General features: G+C 52.2%; 1 protein-coding gene across 6 annotated transcripts in view; it reads left to right on the forward strand.

Moving 5' to 3' along the window:
* The window catches only part of ZBTB7C (zinc finger and BTB domain containing 7C), a 169,764-nt gene that overhangs the window by 116,889 nt on the left and 36,092 nt on the right, over positions 1–16,783 (forward strand). The window contains exon 1 of one of the 6 annotated variants that reach the window (XM_074570396.1): positions 75–803. The exons of 4 other annotated variants lie outside the window; for them this stretch is intronic. The gene's annotated coding sequence lies outside the window, so the exon portion shown is untranslated. Of the gene's footprint in view, positions 1–74; positions 804–2,270; positions 2,353–16,783 lie in introns of those variants that run through there. One more of the 6 variants, XM_074570397.1, reaches the window with a different exon arrangement.

Consider the following 16,783-nt stretch of genomic DNA (forward strand, 5'->3'; position numbering starts at 1 on the left):
AAAGTCACTCGTTCCTTGGATTGGGCACCCGATTTGGGCTCTCATCACCCGGACAACACAGCGACTGGGGACTTGGGTAAGGAAACCCCTCCTTTGAACAATGCCTCGCCTCCATCTTCTTGCTCGCTCGGGTCATTCGTGGGCAAAACCTGATTTTTTTAGTTAAATTATCCCCAGTTCTTTTGAAAAGAGAAGGTTTTCACCGCCCCCGCCCCAGGCTTTACCTTGTCTCAGCCAAACGGGCGCACGGTTTGCCGGGGAAGTCCCCCAAGGTGTCACCAACTGAGCCAGGCCCTCTGCAGGTGCAACTCAGCACAGGGTCAGGGGTCACCAGTTACACCAGGGAAAGGCTTGGCCCGCTGAGTAGAAAGAAGAAAAAAAAAAAAAAAAAAAAAAAAAGGATGCGATAAATCTGCTTTAAGAAAAATGAGATTTCCAAAAAAAAAAAAAAAAAAAAAGGACAACAAACCCCCCCCCCCCAAGTTTTTCTTTCCAAAGGACTTTGTGTGCTTGTTTAGAAAGGAAACATGCAAAGATCCCGGGAAAATCAGTCAATGTCCCGCACGTTGTTAGACCTTAATAGTACAGGTGGACGAGGAGGGCTCCGTGCCAAATACTTTTGGTTTAGAGGGAGTGGTGGGAGTGAATTCTCCCAACCGCTCCTAGAAAGGCTTAACTTTCCGCACACAAATCAATGACAATCTCCGCTCGGCTGCAGACACCCGGGGAGCGACGCTGCCGGATTCCCCCGTCCAGCCGAGGCAGGCGAGGGGAGGACGAAGGTCGGCACCCGGAGCGGGAAGGTGGGTCGCGTGCCGTCTTTTCGGCTTCCAAAATAAGTGGTTTTTCTTTTTCTTTTTTTTTTTTTTTTTTTTTTTTATCCCCTTTTTAAAGGCTTTTGCGGTTTATTGAGGGGAGGGGAAGGAAGAGCTTGAATTCCGTGCTCGGAGGCTTAATCGTGTTTGGGTTGGAAATCTCCAGCGCGTCGTAGCGATCCTCCGTGCTAATCTATCGCCATTTACATGCGTTTTTAATTGCTGTTTGAACTCGAACCCGCGATTCTCTGTCTGATTTCCTTGCTTGCTAACTCGAATCTTTACCGAGCCCGGCGATTTTTGGCTGCGTATCAACACCTGTACGATACAACCTCTCCGTTCGTGGAGGGGTTTGCGTTCGGTTTGGGTTTTGGTTTTTTGGGTTTTTTTTTCTGGAAATCTGGCTTAGTTATTTGTTCTTTTCTTTTAGACGGGAGATGCCGGTGCGAAAAGACATCTCCTGCTGGGGGGGCAGAGGGGCTCTGATGAGGCAGATGATTAATATTTAGAATAGAATAGAGTAGAATAGAAGGGATAGGATAGAACAGAACAGAACAGAATAGATATTCTGTTGTATTATATATTATATTATATTATATTATATTATATTATATTATATTATATTATATTATATTATATTATATTATATTATATTATATTATATTATATTATATTATATTATATTATATTATATTATATTAGTTGTGTTGTGTTGTGTCGTGTTGTGTTGTTGGACTAGATGATCTTGAAAGGCCCCTTCCAACCCAACATAGTCCTTAATTCTATTCTATGATTCCATACCGTACCATACCATATATTTTTAATACTTCTTTATTAATACTCGGTTTAAAGTCGGCTTTGATTCAGTGGTTCTTTGGCGAAAACTTGCCGGGTGGGGGAAAAAAAAAAAAAAAATCCACCCTCTCCTCTTAAGTAGTTAAAACGTCTCGGCAGCTCGAATGCTTGCGGGGAAATCACGATTAAAGAAGGGGATGAAGCTGATGCTCGGTGCAGGGTTAAGCCCGGCTCAAGCCGACCTGTTCCGCGCTGCCCGCGCAGGGAAAAATTGGAGGTGCTTTATCTGGAGATCCCCCAACCTGGATTTTGGGGTTGAAATCTCCATCTATCTCAGGAACTTTTTGCTTCTTTAGGAGCAAACGGGACGCGGCAGGACGGTGTGTTATTCCCAGTGAAGCTTTGATATTTTTAACAGCTCCTTCGTGAGATTGAACGCTATTTCAGCAGCGCAAAGCCCCTCTCCAGCTCCCCCCCCGGCCCTGCGTAGGCAATTCCCATAGCCGCGCCGCCGATAAAAAAGAAAACAACCAACAGCCGTGGTTTTGTTTAAGGTTGGGCTGAATGAAAACAGGAGGGGAGGAATGTGCTCAGCAGAGGAGGAACCGGCGCTCGGCCGTCCCGGCGTTGCTTTCCCGAGAGGGTTGGGTGGACGGAAACGCTCGGCGTGGTGCCGCGGGGACCTGCAGCTTGTTCTGCCCTCGAAAAGGGGATGTGGCAGCCACCTTCCCACTTCGCCCAGGTACAATATTTGGGGGAGTGAGACTGAGTGAGACTCTTTCCCTCCTTTCTGCTTGGCGGAAGGGGGATCGGATGGAGGGTTCTCCTCCTTGGGGGGATTTGGAGGTTGGGAGCAGCAAAGGTTGGGAGCATCCAAATGCCGGTGGCACGGCCGGCCCTTGCTGCCTTCAACGTCTCCAACACCCCACATGGGAGGGCAAACCTTTTGTGGGCTTCTCGGCACGTATCCTGGTGTATCCACCCCAGGACACCCCTGCAAATAACTCCTGAGGAGGCAGATGTGATGCTCTGGCGTCTTTCCGCGGTCTTCCAATGCCTTCCACCGCCGCAAAAGGGACATTTCCAAGCCCCGCTCGGGAGCGGGCAGGATTTAACACCCACTTCACGCTTGCGCTTGACGCTGTTTACTTCAGGTGCCAGGCGATGAGGAGTCAGACCCGGCGTGTTTGAGCACTGAGCAAGCGTTAGCTGTACAAACCTGGGATTTTCCAGCGAGCCTGGGGCTGTCCGGCACCTAACTCCCCGCGCCTCCTTTGAAATTCCGCCTCTAATTAATAAATCAGCGGCAAGTTTCCCTGGCATAATTTCGGCCCGATTGCTCTTAATTAAAAGCGCAAGCTATTAAAACAGTTTCAAAAAACGCTTAAGCCTTCCCTCCCCGTGCTCGCCGTCCTGCTCTTATTCCCATTAAGTGTCGCCGGTGGAAGGGTTTTATAAACTTGGAAGTAATTAGGAAAGGTGAAGGAGCTCAGACCGCATCCAAAGGCGGCGTGCGGGGAACGATGCCGGGTAATGGGGCAGTGATGGGAGGGCTCATCCCTGCCCCTGCCTGTCCCCTGCCCTCCCGGCAGGATGGGGACGGGAAGGCGGCGTCACGCCAGGTCCCATCAGCGTGTCCTGTCTATAGAATGTATATATTTATATATAAATACAATATACGTTTATTATAAACGGTCGTGCAGTGTATAAATTTATATAATGGGGTACTGTGTATGTATTATACGCTATATAATTAGCGTATACACTCTGGACACTATAATATTAGTGTGCATATATACTATTTTATTAGCGTATAATGGTGGAGAAGGGCACCCAGCTACACCACGCCGCGGGTCGGGTCAGCGAGGTAGCTCCAACGCTTTATTTTCCTTTGGCTGAGAGCTTTCGCGATGAATAGAGGGAGGGGAGCCGGGGCCGGGATGCTCCTGCCAAGAATGATTTGGAGGCCTCTTTATATTAGTCAGAGCTTTTTTATTCCTTTACTGGAAGCCGGAGAGGAGCCGAGCGCCCGGGTGGCAACGTTGCTCACAGGTCTGCCTAATTGTCGAGTATCGCTCATGCGAGCGGCTTGCCTTAATTACAGATTGATTTCTCGCTGCTGCTGGATTGCTTTGTTCCTCGTCCCTCAAAAAGATGTCCTTGCCCCTGAGGAACGGGTGCGTGGTGGTCGTGAGGGCTTTTTTGGTTGGGGGGGGGGAGGATGTCACATGCCACCCAGTGGTTTTGCAGGGGGCTCGATGTGCTTGGGCAGCTGCGGAAGAGGAGGAGGAGGAGAAGGAGGAGGAGGAGGGGATGTCCCACCCCATGACGGCTCTGCGCCATCTCCGTGTGGGTCTCGGCAGGCACGTGGCTGTTGGGACCATCGAATGACTTCCACCTCCCGGGGTGCGGGGAGAGGCAGGAGCCCGGCGTCGCCGTCCCCCACCCTGCCCTACCTAGCAGGGAACCAGTTTGGGAAGTGCCTCCGTGTTGCCCGCGGATGAGCCGGCCCAGGAGGAGGTAGGAGACCACTTTGGATTGAGATCCTGGCACCACTGGGAGGAGGCAGGGTGGAGGGATGGAGACCAGCCAGCTTCCTAACTATGCAAACAACCCACACCCATGTTCGGTGTTTATCCCCGCCGAGCCCGTCACCATGGTATCTGGGCACCTTTTGCCAAGGTGAGCTGAAGCTGATGGAGCAGATCCTCTGCCAAACCCCAGGCTCTCTAGGCATGTGTCTGGGAGGTCTCTTAGATCAGCTGGATCTTCCGGAGTTACTGCTGCTGGGATAATTCCGATCGGTTTGCCTTTGGACCCCCCGCCGCTGCCTGCTCGGTCCCTGGCCGGCTCCTGTCTTCCACGAATCATAGAATCATAGAATTGCCTAGGTTGGAAGGGACCTTTCAGATTGTTGAGTCCAACCATCGTTGAGCTCATGAGCTCCTCAAAGCAGGTGCATCCTCACCTCTGCCATGGGGGTTTCCTTACGCTGTGTCACACCACGGTGCCAGGCAGCCCGCCAGAGAGGTGGCTTCACAGCCTCCTGTGCTGGGACCGCTGCCTTGGCGCAAAATTTGGACCCTTCTGGGCTGCTGGCTAGCGATCCAGAGGCTGGTGGTGCCTCCAGGAACACGTGGGGTCTGGGCACATCATTGGGTGACCAGCTGGTGCTCTGTCGTGTTCTCCTCACTCTTCACGTTCTCTACCACTGTTCTCCTGTGGTCTGGGGCAAGTTGCTCCATCTGCTACCAGCAGAATGGAGGTGAGAAGGTTCGATGGCCTCCCAGGAGGCAATTGGAGGCCAGGAGAGGAGAGGAGAGGGGAGGAGAGGAGAGGAGAGGAGAGGGGAGGAGATGAGAGGAGAAGAGAGATATTTAGCTGGGGAAAAAAAAAAAAAAAAAAAAAAAAGGAGAACATTTTAATTATCAACGTTGAGCAATTTCGAAATGGGAAATTTCCCCTCCTGCCCCACCAGCAAGTCGTTGGCCTGGCTGCTTGCTGGTGGTGTGCGAGAGGAGATGAGTCACGTCAGCTAATCCCTGTCTCCAGACTCCCGTGTCCCTTCCAAACCTTCTCCCCCAGCCTTGCAAGGGCGTGCAGGCTTCTGCCTTTCTTGCACGGAAATAATCGGCCGGGGGGGATGAAACTCGAGGGGCAGCCTCGGATGCGTTTGGCGGCTTCTCGTTTCCTCGTGGCAGCGATTGCATTACGGCTGCTTTTGTAGTCTGCGCCGAGAGACGGAGCGCCAGCTGAAAGAGGACTCTGAAGGTCCACCTCAGCCGGGATGAATACCTCCGTGCCGCGGCTAGACGCTGGAAAGACTAGAAGGGGGCAGATTGCAAAATAAACGGCTTGGATTTGCTTTCCTTTACCTTCAGATCCCTGTGCCATGAGCAGGTCTCTGTCCTTAGGGAGGTGTTGGATGAGACAACCTTCTCCATGGACAGGTCTCAGCCCCTTCAAGGTGCCAGGTGGCTTTAGGAGCTGCAAGGGAACATGAGAACATCTGAGCATCCCAGGGCAGAGAAAAAGGTGATGTACATCCAGGCCCAAGCTTGGTTCACTTCTGGCAACTTCTGCCCTCTTAGACCTGTCTGAAGAGAAATTAAAGAGATTAACCCCTCTGCGCCTTGATTTCCCTGGATGGAAAATAGGCCAGTAGCCACCTTCCATGGGTCTTGGTCTGGTTTTGAGAGGACTTTGGAGATGCTCTGGATATAGGGTGGTAAAACGAACGCTGAGCGTTCAATCCAAAGAGGATCAGAGATTTTATATTCACGGCTGCGGAGGAGCAGGCAGGTTGCAATATTCCAGCCTTTCCACCGCGCACATGCACTTTGCAAACAGTTTTGTTGCAATTAATTACAGTGTAATTAAAGCAAAACGACGGTGCTAACTTAGGGCAAAATCTTGTGAAACAAATAGCGTTTGGGCTGATTTTGTAATTGCTCCGGGTTCCCCAGATACAAATTACACTGTCAGGGCTCCTGATTTATGGCAGAGTGATATACGCACAAATAACTCAGGGCAAGAACTGCCTGCGCGGGTTGCAGAAGGTCCCCGTCCCCTCGGTTCTCCTTCTGGGTGACCCATGGAGTGTGTGGTTCTCCTTGAAGCATGGGGTTCTCCTTGAAGTGTGCGTTCTCCTTAAAGTGACCCATGCAGTGTGTGGTTCTCCTTGAAGCGTGGGGTTCTCCTTGAAGTGTGGGTTCTCCTCAAAGTGACCCATGGAGCGTGTGGTTCTCCTTGAAGCGTGGGGTTCTCCTTGAAGTGTGGGTTCTCCTTGAAGTGTGGGTTCTCCTCAAAGTGACGCATGCAGTGTGTGGTTCTCCTTGAAGCGCGGGGTTCTCCTTGAAGTGTGGGTTCTCCTCAAAGTGACCCATGGAGTGTGTGGTTCTCCTTGAAGCGTGGGGTTCTCCTTGAAGTGTGCGTTCTCCTCAAAGTGACCCATGGAGTGTGTGGTTCTCCTTGAAGCATGGGGTTCTCCTTGAAGTGTGCGTTCTCCTCAAAGTGACCCATGGAGTGTGTGGTTCTCCTTGAAGCGTGGGGTTCTCCTTGAAGTGTGCGTTCTCCTCAAAGTGACCCATGGAGTGTGTGGTTCTCCTTGAAGCGTGGGGTTCTCCTTGAAGTGTGGGTTCTCCTTAAAGTGACCCATGGAGTGTGTGGTTCTCCTTGAAGCGTGGGGTTCTTCTTAAGGTGTCCCATGGCCAGCAGGACACAAGCGGCACCGACTGTCCCCCTTCTGCCCCATCTCCAAAGCTTCTCATGAAGCTTCTTCACCAGGGAGGTGGCAGTGCTGCCCTGGGTGCAGCTCCCCCCTGGGCAGAGGGACACAGCCAGCAACAAGCCACCAACGGGCATGTGGTGGGCAGAGGGATCTCATCCATCCGTGGTGGTCCAGGCTACGGGACAACAAGGCCGATGGTGCGATTTAGTCCTTGGGTCCCAACTTTTTCGGGCTTGCAGATTTGTGCTGCCTGATCCTTCCTGGGCTATCTGGTGGGGCCGTGATAGATCGCGCCGGAGGATGGTGGCTCAGCTGGGGTAGGTGACCTGCAAAGGGAACACAAAGAGGTTGTGCCCTTATCTGCTTCTCCGACCAGGCATTTGGTTTTAAAGCTTTGTTTCCTCCGCTCCCGTTTCCAGCCGCACTGGGAATATCGCGCTTTGTTTTCGTGCAGGAAGTCCCTTTCCAGATTAGAGAGCTGGAGTGGGTGTTTTCTCACCTTTAATTAAAAGGGAGTGAAGCTGTGACTTTTTAGCAAAGAACTCCTGCCTTGCAAGCGTTTGGAGGTCACTTGAGTTAATGCATTTCAAGAAATGCAAACAAAACCCCCCAAAAAATCCAGGCGTCGCTGCCCGGGGTTTAAAAATAAGCAAGGCACGCTTCTGAAAAAGTCAGGAGATCAAGCGAAAAAACAATGAGATGAGCTAAAAGCATCGGTTCTCACCGTTAAACACCTCTGCGTTCATTTTTTTCCCACTGAACGCTGGGGTTTGGGCCGTGGGTCGTCGCTGGTGTCGCCGTGCCGGCCTGATCCCGCTCGGTCGCGCCAAGGGCTCCCTGTGGATGGGATAATCTCTTCGCCAGCCACCACCGAATGCCGCGCCACCCGCGGACATCCTTTGCCGGGGGGGGTCACGGGTGGTTTCTCGGTGGAGGTGGAAAGCCGGGGGGGGGGGGGTTCGCACCACCATCCCGGCTGCGGCTCAGGGTTGAGCATCTTCCCCTCGTCCCATTTTGCTGTTGGGTACCAGTGTGTCCGTCCCCCGCCCTCCCCATCGCATCCCACCGGCAGCCGGGGCTCCTACTCTGAATGCGAAATCCTGAGACAGGGAGAAGGAGCCAGGACGCTGATTAATTTGAGCCTGTGCCGCTCTTATCCTGGTTTCAAAGTAATTGTCTCTCTTGTCCACAATTTTCTCTCCTTACATTTCACTGCATATTTATTAGGTTTTTGTGAGGCTGTCTGCAGCCACATTAAACCAATTTACTCCTTGAAATGTCTGACCTTTGATCTGCCAGCTACTGCCTTTCGGAGCCAGAGAAAGAGCCTTTAATAACGTGTCACATGAAAGGCTCGCGGCGGAGCCTGTCACTTGCACGCCCGAACTCCAGTTAATAAAGTATCGGATGAATCAATTATTGCCTAATAATTGTTACCTATATTTTAGCGCAAAACAAGGAGAGTTATTTTTGCCCCTCTTTTCCCGGTCGCTTTACAATCTCCCGCTAGAGAAAACTCGTAAGGCAAATACACAGCTATAATGAATATTTCTCAAGCAGCGTCTTCAACCTCTGTAGCCAGTTCTGATCCTGGCAGACGCCGGGGATTTTTTTCGCAGCGGCGTCAGACTGTGTGGGTGCATCTCATTTTCGGAGCCCCTGCAGCCTCCCGATGTGCTGTGTCTCCTCAGCCACCCTCTGGCAGCAGGCACGGGAGAGGAGAAGGGGGTTACTGGGTGGCAAAGCGCTTTGCTGGGGATGTTTCGGCTGTTTTCCAGGCAAGGGCAGCGAGGCGGGGAGGTGTCGTGACTTGTCCATCACAGCAAGGTCGGAAGAAGCCACCCCAAGGACCACGCTCCTCGCCATCACCTCCCAGCAGCCCGGGCATCTCCCGGTGTCCTTGTGCATCAGGGTCGGAGGCTCCTGTATCATCGCTGGAGGACAGATGTCCCGCTCCAGGGGTGATGCCTCACCTCCTTTCCACCATGGAAAGGACAAAGTGGGCAGAGGACTCCTTCCAGTGGGCTGCTGGCCCAGCCGGCTCTCCATGCCACGAGACTGGGCGGCTCACATCGCGGTCGTGGCTGCATCCAGCCACACTGGCTACCTTTTATTTTACGTTCTTATCGCGTATTTGAAGTGACCGATACGTTACCTCTTACAGCTACGGAGCCGCTGAGCTCTCAGGGGTTTGCTGAGAAAAATAGAGGCAGATGTGGCCAAGCTGCTGTTGAAATAAGGACATGGGGACAGAGCTGGTAGGATGTAACTCCCTTGGGGTCTCTGCAGCCTCTGGGCACAAGACGCTGCTGCCCTGAACCCCAAGAAGTCATCTGTAGCCATCTCCCGCTGGGTCTGAGTCCCCTTTTTTGTCAGGCTGCTGGCTCGCTGCACCGGGTCTGGACTGCTTTTAGGGATGATGGAGAACGTTGTTCAGGTCCTCATGGCAGCCAGAGCATCCGTGAGGCCGCAGGGATACAGGACCCTCTGCTCAGGCTTTGCTCATGCTTTGGGGAGGGAGTCTCCCCCACCGCTCCCAACCTCTCCTCCGGTATGGACGTCGATCCTGCTTCTGCTAAAATCAGCGCTGAAGCCGGGTTTCACGGGGGGTGGAGCGGGCTGGTGAAGTTTAATCACAGCAATTACGGTTTCTGTCACCTGCAAGGTTCTCCGATGCATCACGCTGAAACAACCTCTTGCCCAGGAGCTCCATTTCCCTCCCAGTGACATCTCGCCGGGCCAGGAGCCGGCAGCCGACCGGAGGGGAGCATGCCTGGGTACAGATCCATCCTGGAGGTGGCCTTGGCAGCACACTTTGGCATTTATATATTATTTATTTTCCCTGACGCTTTTCATCCCTCACGTAGTTGCTTAACAGCACCAGGCTTTCACAAAATGCCGGAGAAGGGCTGAGAAATACAGGAGGCAACCCAAGTCTCCTCTCTCGGCTTTAATCTTCCCGGGATGACTTCTCGCTTGCCATATGGGGAGGGCCGTGCTCCTGACATCCCCGGCCTGCGAAACACCGCAGCGTCGAGCGGAAGCAAAATCTCGAGTTTCAGGGGAAGGAGAAACCATCTGCATCGCTCTCTCGCACATCTGTGCCCGTTTTGGCTCTGCGAGGACTTGGTTGCAAGCCTGTAGGGTTCATCTTCGGAAAGGCTGGTATTAATTGCCGTTGAAATGGGAAGCGTTAAAAGCTGGGCGAAGAAGGGGTGAAGAAAAAGGAGGAAGCTTGGAAATACTACGGGCTGATAATTCTTTCCGTCGCTCTTGAGTGTATTAAAAACGTCGAGGGTTAAAATTGTTACCGTAGGAGGCCATCTGCTAGGCTTTGCCTACCGTGAATAGGGAGGGGAGGTGGAAGCGAACGTCGCTGGGGAGGTTTCAGACCAAATCCCAAATTTGAGATGAGATTCAGATGGTCCTGAAGACCTTCAGAAACCTGCATTTCTTCCCTGCGTTAAAAAATAAGCGTGCCAAACCAGATCTCATTCTCTGTAGTGTGGACTGCATTTCGGATGGAGGCATCTAATCTACCTTCCAGCTTTAACACTGGCCCTCACCTTGTGCTTTCATCTCTGCTTACCCAATGGAAAAAGCCATGATCAGGGGCACTTTTTGATCCAGGACTGTTTCCAAGCTGAGCTTCAGAGGGGAAGTTAGCCTGGAAAAAGACGGGGATGGGGAGAAGGACCTGTGTTAGTCCTGGCCATGGAAAGCCACGCTACCGTATTGACCTGGAAGTCTTGTCCTGGAGGACCCCATGGAGACTTTCACCTTGTCCTTGGGCTTCTCAAAAATCAGCACATTGCTTTCACACCTCTCAGCAAGGAGACCCCTGGAATTGTGGGTTGAATCTCCTTAAAACGATGCCGTCACTTTTACCTTCATTTTTTCCTTTGGACATCCCCCGGGGCCCAGGCAGGAGCATCCCAGCTGAGATGCTCCACTTTATCTTCCAGCTCCTTAAATCCACCGATGCTCAGCTCGTGACCCCCACCGTACCCCATCCGTGCGGGCGAGGGGAAATTCGAGCCTTTTGGACCTTCGCTTTTCCTCCTTGGGAGATGAAATTAATACTCCCTGCCGTACCTCGCAGGGATGCCGCTGGGATGAATTAGTTAGGAGACCAAATCTCGCTCGCCTGCCTCCAATCGCCGTGTGATTGCGTCTAACGTTCGCCTTTGCAATCACCACAGGGGACTTTGGGTTGGGACATCTGGGATTTTGACACGATTTGGGGTGGGAGCATCCTGCGGACCTCACCGGGATCCGGCCCTTGGCCGGCAAAAGGCTGAGGCTATTGCAAAGATGCCGCGGATGCCTCCCTTGCAACCCTGCACCGCCTAATTTCCAGGCTCACAGTGCTGTCTCTGCAAAGGTAGATTTGGTTTCTATTAATAAGGGGATAATAGCATGGGAAACCTGGCTACAGGATGGCCCGGACCCAATTACCGCGGTCGCTGGGCTACGGCAGCCGCTTCCCTGCAATTATCCCACCACGCGCCGGGGCAGCGCAGCCCTTTGCCTTTTATTCTTAGTAACAGAGCCCCGGGCAAGGTCGGGGGAGGGGGGGGTTGGGGGGGTGATGGTCCCTGCAGCCCGAAGTCAGTCCCCGGTTGGGGGATGCGGGAGCTGAGATGGGGACGGCGGAGCCACCTCGGTGTCACCCGCTGTCGGATGCGGCCAGGAGGGTGGCAGCAAGGCAGCGCCCTGTTTTGTCCTTGTCCCAGGCCAAGTGGTGGGGGGGGGGGGGGGTCCTGGTGACCCCCGTTGGCCGCTGTGGGGTCCATAATCAGTCTCATTATTTGGGGGGGGGGGGGGGACACAAAATCTCCATTCAAGACATGGTTTAGCGGCAGAGTTGGCAGCGTTAGGCTGACGGTTGGACTTGATCTTGAGGTTCTTTTCCAACCTGAATGGTTTTGTGATTCTACGGAGGTGACGCTTGGTCTTGCTCCCAGTATAAAAGGGGGTGGTTCGCACCCGCTGGGAACTGGCCCATCCAGCTGAGCAAGCCCCATGCGGGAATCACGGAGGCAGGAGGTGCAGGGGGTGGTCTGGGGATCGGGATTTGGGGAACCCAGGGTGAGGAATCTTTTCCAGCGCGTTCCCTCTGCGTCTGTAGGAAGCCCCTTTCCTTCTTTATCCCTCAGCTGGGTATCCGTAAACACGGATAATAGCCTGACGGAGGGATGCAGCGAGAAGAAATACGTTACAGCCGGGGAGATGCTCAAAGGCAAGCTACCCAAATCACTCTAAAAACACGGAAGACCCTTCCTCAACCTGCGTTGGTTGGGGGAAAGCGGTGAATGGAAAATACATGTCAAGGATAAAAAGCGATGCTTAAAGGGCAGGAATAAAGCCTTTCTCGTGAGAAAAGCCCAGCTCTAGTCTGTGCTGTTTCAAATTAAGTTTTCGGTTTCCTAAAGGCAGCAGACAATGCTTCACTCAATTCTCTCCCCGCTGTCATTAAAACTCGAGTGTGTTGTCTGGATATAGTATTTTGCCCTACCTTAAGAGCTCTAATCTTTTTAGGACCATTTCTTGCCGCTATCTGCAGACACTCAAAAGCCTCCTCGACCGCGGAGTGAAATACAATCCCTGTCTTGGGGAGCTTTACCTCCCCTTTGTCTTCTGCAAAGACAGAAGGAAAATAACCACTTAACAAATCTGCCAGGTCGGAATTTTCTTCCCCCCTTCCGTCTCCCTTTTGCAGCTGTCATTTGTCGCTGGGTTGCTTTCTCCCGGTGCCACCCGCCTGTTGCAGGGAGATGGCGAAGAGCCTTTTATTGTTTGCTGAACAATTCCCTGCAATTTGCTGTTCGCTATTTCTTTCGGGCTCCTTTAATCCTTTCTTCGCTCGCCGCTGCTTATTTTTAGCTCGTGTGCCGTTCTCGTTCCTTCCCCCAAACTGTTTATGTTTTGAAAAGCCCCGCTTTGCTGCTGTTGGTACCCTTTTTTGAGCATCCCTGGTTGCCCGCAAAGCCCTCCCTGCCCTCGCCTTCCCCCAGCGCCCTGCCAGGCTGGGTGTTGCACGCAACGAGCTGCCATTCTCAGCTTTCCCGATTTTCCTTAGTTTTTCCGTGAGAGCTCTCCTCCAACCCTCCCTGGAAACCCACTTTCCCTTCGCGCCCAAATCATTTGGCTTTTGTTCGGTGAAAATCACCGGGAATGCTGAGCTCCCAGTGGCGCCACCAGCTCAGACCTGGCTCCTTTGGGTGATTGATGCCGTCCTGGTGCGACCCAAAATCCCCTGGCTTTGCCCAGTGCCGAAACGCTGCCGGTGTTGGGCTGAGCCAGCCGTCTACCAGGCTGGTGCCACCGACCGCGAGATGTGGGCACGAGGTTCAGCAAGTGGCAACCACCGGGCAGGGGGAAGCCCAGGTGGTGACCCCGATCGGGAGCCCCTCCCGAGCTTTAGGTTGCCTTTAGTCTTGAGATAAACCTGAGCCTCAAGGCGTTCGTCGAGATTAAGGTGGTGAGTCGGGATTTGGAAGAGCCAACTCCAAATTTTGGCTCTACCATGGGCCTCTTCGGCGGCACGGCAGCGAGGATCTCTGTTCCCCATCCGGACAAACGAGGTCATCTCTGGTTTTCTCCCGCTGTTTATTTGGAGCGCAAGCATTTAGGGACAGATTGCTCCTTCTTCGGTCTCGCTTGTGCGGTGCCCGTAGAGGGATGAGCATCCCACTTGGGCGGTATAAATGGTCGCTGCAATTAGTAATATTAATATTGATATAATAATAATAATAATAATAATAATAATAATAATAATCCCTGCACCTTGCACAGTAGAAAATTAGCCTGATCTGAAGATGCCCCAAGCTATGAGCAGCAAACTCCAGTAGTGGATATTTTTATTGCCTCGCCTGCACGTGTGTGCTGGCTGGCAGGGCCGTGCGTCGCTCCGGTTACTCGGATTTCCAGCTGGAGAATTAAAACCCCTCCCTTCTCCTGCCCACGAGCGGGACTCAGAAATTCAAGCAGGGCTTTCTGATCCGTGCAAGCATCTCCTGATCTGCCCCTAGGGAAACGGCAACGTCCGGCGTAACCCCCTTGTTCCTGAGCCATCCAAACTGTCGCCGCCGTCGGGCAGCGGGGAGGATATATTTCGTTTCTCCCCGGCGGTCCCGTCTCCTCCCTCGTTAATATTGCAACAAGCGTTCCTCCTCGGGAGCACTGCCTGTCCCTCGGGAGGGCTTCCAGGTTTCAGGCAGGTGTACGGCAACCCTGCTACCTCCATCCTTCACGCAGACACCAAGCCGGTAGCATCAGCTCTGCCTTTTTCCAGGGATCACAGATCGTAGTCTTCATCATTCCTTGGGTTTGGGTTTTGTTTTATGGTTTGGTTTAACGAACAGGTGAATTTATGTCGGAAAAGCAACTGGAATTTCCCGACTGCAGAAATGACGAGGACTAGGTCTGGAGACGCTCTGGTTTTGGGGCTTTTTTTCGGTTTTACCTCTAAGAGACGCCGGCGGCCGGAGGTGCAACCCCGGGGCTGCGTCTTTAATTGCTGTTTTCACGAACATCACGGCGAAAGTGCTGTTGGTTTAGGGGGAAAAAAAAAAAAAAAAAAGTGGGATCTCCATTAATAACCAACTGGCCTCACTGCCAGTATCTCAGACCCTCAAAAAAGAGTTATTTCTGCTATCTTGTAATAACAAACTGATTTGCTCTGTTGTCTTTCAACATCGGATGAGCTCTTGCTCCCATTTCCCTTTAATAAGTGGTATTTTGTTTCCATTATTACTCAATAGTAAAAATCTTTTCCCGGCAACTTCACCAGAAGTAGATTTACGGCTATGAAAATAAACTTGGGCGTGATGAGATCTTGTCGTTTTATTATCTATAAAGCGCTTCGCACGGCTTTGTAGTTATCAAAATGTAATTATACGTTTAGATTTTTCCATCCTCTCTGTTTGTTGTCCTTTCTTTTTTTGGTTTTTTTTTTTTTTTTTGGTTAAGAGGGAAATAATGAAAACTAAGAAATCCATGCTCGATATCACTCAAAGCAGAACTGCTGCCGGCTTTACCCCGGCTTCTTCCAGAAGAAGGGCAGAAAACAATCACCGCGCACTGCGACGCCGCCGATCTGCCCAGGGTGATGTTCGTGTTAAGACACATCTGCGGGGGTTTTTTTTTTCACGCACGGGGAAAACGTCGACGTTTCCTGCTTTGAGATACGGTATTTACCGATTCTTAACGCGGGGCTGGGTGTTGATTGTCGTCGGAGGCTCTGGGTGTGGGCGAATCATTGTATAATGCCCACGCCCTTCGGGTGGCTTAGGGTGCGGCATTGTCTTTGCCTCACCGTGCAGTTTTAAGATGTATTATTACCCAAAAGTAACACACCCTTCCGTGCTTCGTTGTTTTTATTAGGGATTGCTCTCCAACAGCGCTCCAAGCACCTGGCAAAGCCGCCGTTGGATGTGGAGCTCGTAACTGAGGCTTGCCTGGGCTTCCCGCTGGGATTCCCTGCGGAGGAGCTCTCACCGCTGGTGCTTTGCGGTGGGAGCGGGTCAGTTGGGACATCTCGATGGGCACGTTGGCACATAGGCGAAGGCATCCAGCATGGTTGGAGACCCCCAAGGACTTGGGCTGATGTCACCTAGGTGTGCTTTGCGGTGGGAGCGGGTCAGCTGGGACATCTCGATGGGCACGTAGGCACGTAGGCAAAGGCATCCAGCATGGTTGGAGACCCCCAAGGACTTGGGCTGATGTCACCTAGGTGTGCTTTGCGGTGGGAGCGGGTCAGCTGGGACATCTCGATGGGCACGTAGGCACGTAGGCAAAGGCATCCAGCATGGTTGGAGACCCCCAAGGACTTGGGCTGATGTCACCTAGGTTGAGCTCCTAGACGGAGCTTACCTAGATGGAGCTTACCTAGATGGAGCTCTCCATGATGAGTTGCAGTAGGAGACAGAGAGGTGGGAAAGGCGAGTATTTCTGTTGGGACTGGAAAGGGCAGGAGAGAGTTAGCCCTTTGCCAGAGGACTTCCAGCCTGAGCCCCGTTTTAGGGAATTTGGTTGGATTTGTCCCATGCAAAGGCTTTTGAATCTGTCTGCTGTCCTGCCTCAGTTTCCCACCTCTCTGTGAGATAAGGATCATGATAACTACCCGGCCACTTCTTCCACATGGTGCAGGATCCTGATGGCGACCAATTATAACCCATTCTTTCTCCAAATGAAGCCTTTTCTTGCAATCTGTTCAGGAAAAGGCTGTCCCGTTGAAGAGCCCACTTTATACATCCCATACGGCCTTTTCCATAAGCACACCAGACATCACATCTTCACCACTCCGGCATGGCCACCACGGTGGCTTTTCCACCATCTCCATCTGGACAGCCCTCAGGTGCATCCATGGTGTCAGTGGTGACGCCTCCACCCATGGTGACCCCTTTGCTCACCTCTAGGTCGTTGCCGTCTTCTCCAAGCACCCAGTTCTCCTTCTGTGAAGGGTTTTATTACTTTTTTTTCGCCTGAAGTAGGGGGCTGTATTTAAATGAAACACATCCAAGGCAAACTCACAGCGAAGTCTCACCTTTCCCCGTGCCACATGATTGAATAGGGGGGCAAAGATGCAACCCCCTTATTAGAGTAATATGATTTTCCATCTCAAATAGGAACCAGGGATGTTTTAATGATTGGGCTCATTAGATGGACTTTCCACTTAAAGTGTCTGTCGGGCAATTAAGGCTGGGAAAAGCATGACTGATGACCACACCTTCTGTGACTTAATGGGGAGTCTGAAGGCTGATCTTATTATCACACCGATACAGTCTGTGATAAAAAAGAATTTAAGATACTCTCCAGAGATTTATTTGCCCATTAGGAAGCTGCCAGGAGAAGGTTAAGGGAACTCGTAAGGTCAAAGCTGAACAGAGAAAAGTACTAAACGCTTGGGAGCTGGGTGGGCAGAAACCGGGGGACACGG

Source organism: Larus michahellis, chromosome Z (genome assembly GCF_964199755.1).
Source record: "Larus michahellis chromosome Z, bLarMic1.1, whole genome shotgun sequence".
Lineage (NCBI taxonomy): Eukaryota > Metazoa > Chordata > Aves > Charadriiformes > Laridae > Larus > Larus michahellis.